Genomic DNA, 9,975 nt, shown 5'->3' with positions numbered 1-9,975 from the left:
TTCCCGGTGGTCCAGTGGTTAGGACTTGTCACTTTCACTGCCAAGGGCCTGGGTTCAATTCCTAGCTGGGGAACAAAGATCCCACAAGCCACAATTCAGTTTAGTTCAGTTCAGTCGCTCAGTCGTGTCCGACTCTTTGCGACCCCATGAATCGCAGCACGCCAGGCCTCCCTGTCCATCACCATCTCCTGGAGTTCACTCAGACTCACGTCCATCGAGTCCGTGATGCCATCCAGCCATCTCATCCTCGGTCGTCCCCTTCTCCTCCTGCCCCCAATCCCTCCCAGCATCAGAGTCTTTTCCAATGAGTCAACTCTTCTCATGAGGTGTCCAAAGTACTGGAGTTTCAGCTTTAGCATCATTCCTTCCAAAGAAATCCCAGGGTTGATCTCCTTCAGAATGGACTGGTTGGATCTCCTTGCAGTCCAAGGGACCCTCAAGAGTCTTCTCCAACACCACAGTTCAAAAGCATCAATTCTTTGGCGCTCAGCCTTCTTCACAGTCCAACTCTCACATCCATACATGACCACAGGAAAAACCATAGCCTTGACTAGACAGACCTTAGTCGGCAAAGTAATGTCTCTGCTTTTGAATATACTATCTAGGTTGGTCCTAACTTTTCTTCCAAGGAGTAAGCATCTTTTAATTTCATGGCTGCAGTCATCATCTGCAGTGATTTTGGAGCCCAAAAAGATAAAGTCTGACGCTGTTTCTACTGTTTCCCCATCTATTTCCCATGAAGTGATGGGACCAGATGCCATGATCTTCGTTTTCTGAATGTTGAGCTTTAAGCCAACTTTTTCACTCTCCTCGTTCACTTTCATCAAGAGGCTTTTTAGTTCCTCTTCACTCTCTGCCATACGGGTGGTGTCATCTGCATATCTGAGGTTATTGATATTTCTCCCAGCAATCTTGATTCCAGCTTGTGCTTCTTCCAGTCCAGCCACAGGTGTGTCCAAAAAACAAACAAACAAACAAAAGACCAAAAAACAAGCCTGAGCTTGGATTAGAAATTCCCAGGGAAATACCCACCCTCCACTCTAACTCAGGCCAACACATACACATTTCCTTGTTTTTCCCTGTGCCGGACGAGAGATTTTTTTCTTAATCTCCTCTTCTGCCAAGAAAGTAGTCCTGGGAGGGTCCTGTCTCAGTTCTAACTCCTCATCCTGTATCATTAGAACCTGGGCTCAGCTACCCCTTGTTATCTCTCCGCTAAATTTCCTACCCTGACAATCTTCCCCTGCTTCTCCTCAACTTCACCCTGGAGGAATCTCAGCATGGCTGTGATCATGCTCAAGAACCTTCAGCGGCTCCCCATGGATTAGAAACGTAGCACATCATTAACTAAGTAGCGTTTCAGACCTCTCATCACCAGCGACTCCCAGCAGAGAGGCCACCGGGCAGGCAGAGCAGTAGCCCAGCGGGTATCAGGGAGAAGTGCCTGCCACCTGCTGGCCCTTGCCTGGCACAACGATGCCCCCTTCTCTGTCACTCACATTCTCCTGGGACTTCTTGTGCCTGTTTTATTCATAACAGAGAAGGGATGAGAAAAAATGCTATTTTAAAAAAGCTGCCCCAAATGGTAAATTTTATGTTATGTATATTCAACAAGGGAAATAGTGGGGGAAATAGAAAGGGGAAAAGTGGAAGCAGTGACAGATTTTCTTTTCTTCAGCTCCAAAATCATTGCGGATGACAACTGCAGCCATGAAATTAGAAGATGCTTGCTTCTTTGAAGAAAAGCTTATGACAAACCTAGACAGCATGTTAAAAAGCAAAGACAGCACTTTGCCAACAAAGGTCCCTCTAGTCAAAGCTATGGTCTTTCCAGTAGTCATGTATGGATATGAGAGTTGGACCATAAAGAAGGCTGGGCACCAAAGAATGGATGCTTTCGAACTGTGGTGCTGGAGAAGACTCTTGAGAGTCCCTTGGACTGCAAGGAGATCAAACCAGTCAATCCTAAAGGAAATCAACCCTGAATATTCACTGGAAGGACTGGTGCTGAAGCTGAAACTCCAATACTTTGGCCACATGATGCAAAGAGCCAACTCATTGGAAAAGACCTTGATGCTGGGAAAGACTGTGGGCAGGAGGAGAAGGGGTCAACAGAGGATAAGATGGTTGGATGGTATCACCGACTCAATGGACATGAACTTTGGCAAACTCTGGGAGATAGTGAGGGCCAGGGAGGCCTGGCCTTCTGCAGTCCATGGGGTTGCAAAGAGTTGGACACAACTTAGCGACTGAACAACTATGACAGTATCCAACAAGAAAAGAATCTGCCAGGTTTCATCTCATCTTGGTGTAAGACGACCTTAAAAAATTTTTTTTAATGTTTTATTCACATTTGCTTTTTCGCTTTTAGTATACTCACAGAAAATTGGGACACCTTAAGCAGTTTAACAGCAATTTTTGTAAGCAAAGTTACATTCCATCTTTATGTCAAATTAGTCAAAGCTTCTCCAGTATTTACAAAACATGATAGACAAGATGCTACACAAAACCACTGCATCTGAAGATCTTTTCCTTTGTTCTGAAAGATCACTGGAAAAGAAAGCATTGTCTGCAGAAGACTGCCTTTTGGGGGACAATATTCCTCCTCTGCCTTCCTTGATGCCAAGGATGAAAGTGCAGAAAGAAGCTGAGACCAAAACAGCAAAACACGTCCCACCAGGAGATAAACAGTCAGCCTCTGGCTGATCGTTTCGTTGTTACTGTTGTTTGTTTTTGTTTGATTATAGATGCTGTTCTGGTTCTTTCTCTGGAGGACCCAAGAAATGGGTGTGCGGCACAGTTTGGACACAGTAGCGTAGGGGCAGGAACCGAAGAAGGTCTTGATTCGAGCAGGGAAGTCCCCTCTCCTGTGGCAGAGGCTGGAGGGGGTGGGCTGAAGGACCAGAGGGGCGTGGCCGAGGGGCCTGGTGATGGCCGTTTATCTAGTAGAGCATCGGTTTCCAGCTTTCATTAAAATTGCAGTTTCTTCACGAGGTACCCAAGCTGTCAGCAGGGCTTGTGAGTGCCACAACTAGCCTGGGGCTGGCGCTGTCTTGGGGAATGAAAGGAAGAACCGAGGCTCTCTCTGGGTGAAGGTGATTGGGAGGGTGGCAGCAACCTGAAAAAGTGATTACAAGGCAGCCTGGAGTGATCGGGAAGCAGCGAGAGCAGCTTTGCAGGTTACACGGCAACAAGACATAACTATAATCTATGAGTGTTTTTTTGCCATACCGCATGTCTTGTGGGATCTTAGTTCCCCAACGAGGGATCGAACCTGGGGTCGCCCTCTCACAGTGAGAGCACCGAGTCCTAACCACTGGGCCGCCAGGGAATTCCCAACCTATGACTTTTGGATTCAGGCAGCTGGTTTTGATTCATGGTTGTACCTTACAAGCTGTGTGACCTTGAGCAAGTTAACTAACCTCCCCGAGCCTCCACTGTACCCTCTGTTAAATGGGAATAACAATCCCGACCTCATAGGGCTGTCATGAGCCTGAAATGAGATACAGCAGTCCCCGCCTCATCCCTGGTTTTGCTTTCTGAAATTTCAGTTACCCATGGTCAATCACAGTCTGAAAATATTAAATGGAAAGTTCCAGAAATAAACAATACAGACGGAAATTGTGCCATGTTTTGAGATTGAGATGAGATCTCATGTGGTCTAGCTCAGCCTATCCAGTTGTGAATCATCCCTTTGTCCAGCATATCCTGCCTGTTTCTCGCTCAGTAACTGCCTCCGTTATCAGACTGACTGTTGAGGCATCTTAGTGCTTGTGTTAAGTAACCTTTATTTTACTTAATAATGGCCCCAAAGCCCAAGAGTAGCAATGCTGGCAATTCAGATATGCCAAAGAGAAGCCATGACATGCTGCTTTTAAGTGAAAGTTCTAAACTTAATAAGGAAAAAGATCATATGCTGAGGTGGCTAAAACCTACAGGAGGAACAAGCCTTCTGTCTAGGAAGCTGTGAAGAAGGAAGAAGAAATCTGAGCTACATTTGGTGTCACAGCTCAAATAGCCAAGGCTGTGGCCGCAGTGTGTGATAAGTACTTAAGTAAGATGAGAAAAGTGTTAAATTTGTACGGTAAGATATTTTGAGAGTGTGAGTTATGTGCATTCACGTAACTTTTATTATAGTATATCATTATAATTGTTCTATTTTATTATTTTGTTAATTTCTTCCTATGCCTTATTTATTTATATTTACGATGCATAATTTATAAATTAAAATTTATCATAGGTAAGTATATATAAGGGAAAAAAATATCATAGCGTATATCTGGTTTGTACTATCCTGTTTCAGAAATCCACTGAGTGTCTTGGAACATATTCCTCCGAGGACAAGGTGGGGACTGCTATGCTGTATGTATAATTCATGTCACGTAGACCTCCCTTTTTTTGTGAAATCCCTTTACACATATGAAATCCCTTTTTTTGTGTTCAAATGGGGTTAAGAGGCAAATTCATATTGTTAGGCCTCACAAGGACCTGAGGGGCATCCCAGGTGGGTCAGTGGTAAAGAATCCGCCTGTGCAGCAGACGAAGTTTCAACCCCTGGTTTGGGAAGATCCCCTGGAGAAGGAAATGGCAACCTACTCCAGTATTCTTGCCTGGAGAATCCCATGGACAGAGGAGCCTGGTGGGTCCATTGGGTCCATGGGGTCACAAAGAGTCAGGCATGGCAGAGCAACTACACAATAAGGACCCAACAAGCACAGGACATTATTTTTATTGTTGTTGATATTATTAAGTATCTCCTCTCTGGGAACCCTCAGAAATATTGGCAAGAAGACTGGACTCCCTGCAGTTGTTCAGAGGGGAACTGGAGTGGTTTGGTTCTGGTAGTAAAGGGAAGGGGGAGCCAGGGAACTCAGAAAACAGGGGACTCTCAGGTGACAACTGTTACCCTCTTGAAAAGAACTTCTCTTACTTGGCTGCACTTGGGCTTTCCCTAGTCGTGATCAGCAGGGGCTACTCTTTGTTGAGGTGCACGGGCTTCTCCTTGCTGTGGCTTCTCTTGTTCCGGCCTGTGGGCTCTAGATCTTGGGGTCAGTAGTTGTGGCACCGGGCTTAGTTGCTCTGAGGCATGTGGGATCTTCCTGGACCAGGGACTGAAGACGTGTCCCCCTGCACTGGCAGGTGTATGTCAGGAGGTCCCTGGACCATAACTGGAGGGGAGGCTGGTCCTATGGAAGCAGGTGAGGCAGAGCCTGGGCTGCAGAGAGGAAGCGGGGGTTGGGGGGGATGGGAGGGCAGGGTTGGTGAGGGGGTCTCCAGGAGGAGGGATGTGGGGGAGGCCTGGCCCCCCCTGGGCAGCATGTTCTGACAGCAGGGTCTGCGGGCAGGAAGGGCTGGGGCCTTCAGGAGGGTGCTAGAAGCTGCAGAGAAAGGGGGCCTTCTCCAGAACACAGACCTGGGTATGAAGCTGGGAGGGGAAAAGATGGAAATGAACACCCCCCGCCCCCAGCCTGGCCTCGAGGGCGGGTGGGAGGTGTCTCTGGGGCTGGTGGGCAAAGGGCCAGGAGCTGGCTCTCTAGGGAGAGCCGGACACTTGGGTTCCCCTCACTATCCCTGTGGAAGGAGACAAGGGAGAGATGGGCAACTTGTGAGTCCTTGGGATCTCTGTGCTCATTTCACAGATGCTTGAAGAGCAGTCTGAGTCACGTTGCCAAGTTCAGTGAAGGCAGGACACCCAGCTTCTGTCTCCAGGCCCCTCCTCACGTGCCCCCCCTACCCCGCCTGCTGTCTCTGCCCCTTCAGCCAGACTGGCAGCAGGAGGAGATTTACTGATTTCTAAGAAGAGGAAAATAACTTTGTTCGATTTTTTTTCTGTTTATTATAAAAGATTTAGACAGTGACATAAAGATATCTTTCTTTCCTGCATTCCCTCCTTCCTTCCTTCCTTCCTTTCTACCTACCTATTTATCCATCTATCTATAAGTGAACAAAATCACGTGGTCCCTCAACCCTCCAGACTTAGCTCCCATTAGCATTTTGGTGGCAAGCTTTCCACACTTTGTTTTCTTATGCATTCATATGCAGGTCACCCAGAAGTCTGTTGGGGTCTTAAGATGAAGAAAAGGCGGGCTTGAACCCTTCATCCCATGCCCACTGGAAATCTGATTCCCTCCTCAAAGCAGAGTTTCCCCAGGGAGAAACATGAGCTCAGTCACCTCTGTCTCTACCTTCCCAGCTCCCCCAGATGGCTTCCTTGGTGGTTTAGTGGTAAAGAATCTGCCTATAATGCAAAAGACACAGGAGACCCAGGTTTGATCCCTGGGTCAGAAAGATCCCCTGGAGGAGGGCATGGCAACCCACTCCAGTGTTCTTGCCTGGAGAATCCCATGGACAGGGGAGCCTGGCGGGCTACAGTCTATGCGATCGCAAAGAATCAGACACGCTGAAGTGACTGAGCACACACGGCGCATGTGTAACACACCCAGGTGGCCGCTGAGGCTTGGAATCTAGCTCCTTTACTCCACTTCCAGAAAAGTTCCCTTCACAAGAAGCCACGTGTATACATGTTGCAAACATTTCCAAGGTGGGAGGGATAATGGCGGGGAGCAGAAGCCCTTGAAGATTGAAGGTTGACATGCTGTTAAGTCCTTGGTGCCCATTCCGCCCTCCTTCCTTTTCTTGTTCCTTCCGCCCCAGTTCATGTTCTTCTTAATGCATCTCTCTCATAGGCTGGTCTGAGAGTGAATGCACTTGGGAACACGCTTCCTCCTCAAGTGGTTTATCAAAGTGTTATCTTATAGAGCGACAATTCTCTCTCCAAGGAGCCCACTGCCATCTGTTAAGATGACAGTTCTTTCCATCCTGCTAGACATATCTTTTTTTCTCAAATGAGCTCATTCTACTCATCCTCTATGACAACGAAACTGATATTTCCCCCCCCTCCATTTTACAAAAGAGGAAACTGAAATGAATCTTGGCTCTTGCCTAAAGGCTGCTCTGCCCAGCTCTTCATGTGCCCAGGACTCTGGGTCAGGCAGCTCTATCCCTGGGGTTGCACACACTTCTGAAAACATCTCTCATTAGTGTGTTTAATATTGTGTTTCTTTTTCCTCCTTCCTCCAGAAGGTAAACTCACTGAGGCCGCAGACTGTCCATTCTGTTCACTGCTCTGTCTTCAGAATTAATCACATAGTAGATTGTTTCTTCAGAGAAATGGAGTCAATAGGATGTATATATGTAGAGAGACTCAGTTATTTTTACGGAATTCGCTCAGGTAATTATGAAAGCTGGCAAGGTGAAACCTGTAGGGTGGGCTGGCAGACTGGGGGCCCAGGGAAGAGCAGTTCAAGTCTGAACTGGGGAATTCAAGCTGGGGAATTTCTTCTTGCTTGAGGGAGTTTAGACTGTTCAATTCAGTCCTTCAGCTGATTGGATGAGACCCTCCCCCCTCCCCCACCCACGCCCCCAGCATTATAGTGCTTCCAGGTGGCACAGTGGTAAAAAATCTCCCTGCCAATGCAGGAGATGCAAGAGATAGTCTCGATCCCTGGGTCAGGAAGATCCCTTGGAGTAGTTAATGGCAACCTACTCCAGTATTCTTGCTTGGAAAGTCCCATGGACAGAGGAGCCTGGAGGGCTACAGTCCATGGGGTGGCAAAGAGTCAGACACAACTGAGCGACTAAGCATGTATGCACACTCACATTATGGAGGGCAATCGACGTTACGTGAAGTCTACCGACTTACATGTTAATATCATCCAAAAACGCCCTCAGAGAAACATTCAGAATAATGTTTGACCAAATATCTTTGCACAGTGCCCAGCCAAGCTGACACATTTTATGTGTCACAATAGGCACATGATAACTATTTGTTGAATGAGTGACAATGAATGAATGAATGAACTTAAGGAGAGTGAGAGTCTTCCCAGGTTCACACAGCTGGTAAAAAAGAAGGCCCAGGTTTTCAGAACTCAGTGCAGGCAGCTGTTCTTTCCATCCTACCACAGGGCGTCTAGGAATGCTGACCAGAGCCAGCCTTGTGTGGTTCCCAGGACTGCTTGTCAGGGCATACAAGACTTTCTCTCCTCTCCAGTCAAAATAAACTACTCCCTGTGTGAGGTACACGCCCTGCAGTTAATTCTCTCTGCTGTTGTGTTTCACCTGGTGCTGTTATCTGGAATGTATCTTCCCCTCCTCTATATTTTATCCATTTATTTATTCATTCAACAAAAATTTCTTTAGCATCTACAACAAGGTGGGTAGTAGGACTTAGCACTGGTAACACAGAGATGAATAGAGAGATAAAGTGCCTGCCTTTCTGGAGCACTTACATGCTAGTACTGGGAAAACAGACACAACTCAATTGAGGAAGCGAACAAGATAATTTCAGGTGGTCATCAGTGCCGGGAAGAAAACCGGGAAGTAATAACAGGTGACGAACAGGCTGATGTGAAAGATGGTGCTAGGAATGTAATTTAGATGGAGCTTAGGGCTGGTGTTTGAGGTGAGACCCGAAACACGTGTGGAGTGGGGGAAGAACACTCTAAGTGGAAGGAACAGGATGTGCCAAGGTATAAGGCAGAACAAATTTGATGTATTAGAAAAGAGAGAAAAAACTCATACCTATTACACAGTTTCTGTTAGACATGTGCTAGGCTCTGGAATACAAAGATAAATAGGGCATGGTCACTGGGGGCGGGGGAGGGGACTTCCTGGTGGTCTAGTGGTTAAGACTCTGAGCTCTCAATGCAGGAAACACAGGTTCAATCCCTGGTTGGGGAACTAAGATCCCCTACGGCAGGGCCAAAAATAAAAAAAACCCGAAAAGGTAGGGCATAGTCCTTTCCCCTAAAGAGTTCATTATTGGGGGAAAGACAAACATGACAGCTACTACCCTTTGAGTGATCTACCCTCGCCATGAACCAATGACCACGTCCCTGGCAGCCGTATTTGTACTCTGTGGAAACAGCTGATTGGTTGCGAAGGGCGTTCACCTGACTTAAGCAGGACCAATCAGATTTCTTTCCCTTAGGATCACTGAACCGGGGGGTCAGGCACTACCCTTGCTTGCAGGGTAGTGCTAGCTGGCATTTGTTATGTCTTGAGCAGGTATTGCCAGGGTGACTCAGCCTCCTGACTTTCCCAAGACTGAGAGGTTGCTGTGGAAAAACTAAGAGAGTCCCAAGATGGTCCGTCATCCTATCTTCAGTGTGCCGGGTTGACTGTTAAACCTGAGAATTTAGGAGCTGCTGAGAGGGGGGTGGTGTCAGACCCGTCACTGTGGCTGGAGCAGCAGAGGATGCTCGTCTGTAGAGAGAGGAGAACGGAGGAGCGATGAGAAGCAGAGATCGAGTTCCTGGGATTCTATTCTTGGTACCAGGGTCTTTCCAGGGGCCATCTACTTCCGTGACTATGGATTCTCAGACACCCTTGTTCCCCTACAGAAAATCTCCAATGTCTGCTGGAGTCAGTTGCAGTGGGTTTCTGTTCCTTGCATCCGCAGACTTCTAACTGATAGAGACAATGACTATAAATAACTATAACCCAGGAGGTGTATGCTTGATAGAGGTGTCCGCAGCCTGGGGTGCACTGAGGATGCGGCCTGCCTGCTTGGCTACATCCCCAGGGAAGCCTTCCCCAGCTCAATCTATGGTCTCTGTCACCTCCCAACAGCCTCATCTGACCCTCACTCATAACACTCATTCCTCCCTTATATCTTCTGTCACCTTCTAGCCTGTAAAGACTCATGTGTGAAAAATCTTTGTACTTTCTTCCAAACATAGTGTCTTATGTGGCTAATATCTTGTACTTTTGCAATGCTGCATATGTAAAGCAGTTGTTGTTGTTGTTGTTGTTTTGGCCAAGCAGTGTGGCTTGTGGGATCTTTGTTCCTCCACCAGGGATTGAATCTGGGCTCTCAGCAGTGAGGGCACAGAGTCTTAGCTGCTGGACTGCAAGGGGATTCCCTACAAAGCATTTTCAAGTTCATTATCTGATGTGCATCCAACTCTTCAAAAA

At 47.3% G+C, this 9,975-nt stretch overlaps 1 non-coding gene across 1 annotated transcript; it reads left to right on the top strand.

Moving 5' to 3' along the window:
* On the top strand, positions 1 to 73 carry TRNAE-UUC (transfer RNA glutamic acid (anticodon UUC)). Its single transcript has one exon. It is a non-coding gene; the product is annotated as a tRNA-Glu (tRNA).
* The last annotated feature ends 9,902 nt before the right edge of the window (positions 74 to 9,975 follow it).

Source organism: Ovis canadensis, chromosome 2, assembly GCF_042477335.2.
Source record: "Ovis canadensis isolate MfBH-ARS-UI-01 breed Bighorn chromosome 2, ARS-UI_OviCan_v2, whole genome shotgun sequence".
NCBI classification, from domain to species: Eukaryota; Metazoa; Chordata; class Mammalia; order Artiodactyla; family Bovidae; genus Ovis; species Ovis canadensis.
Note: the sequence above shows the minus strand (reverse complement) of the source record. Positions and strands in the feature narration are given on the sequence as shown.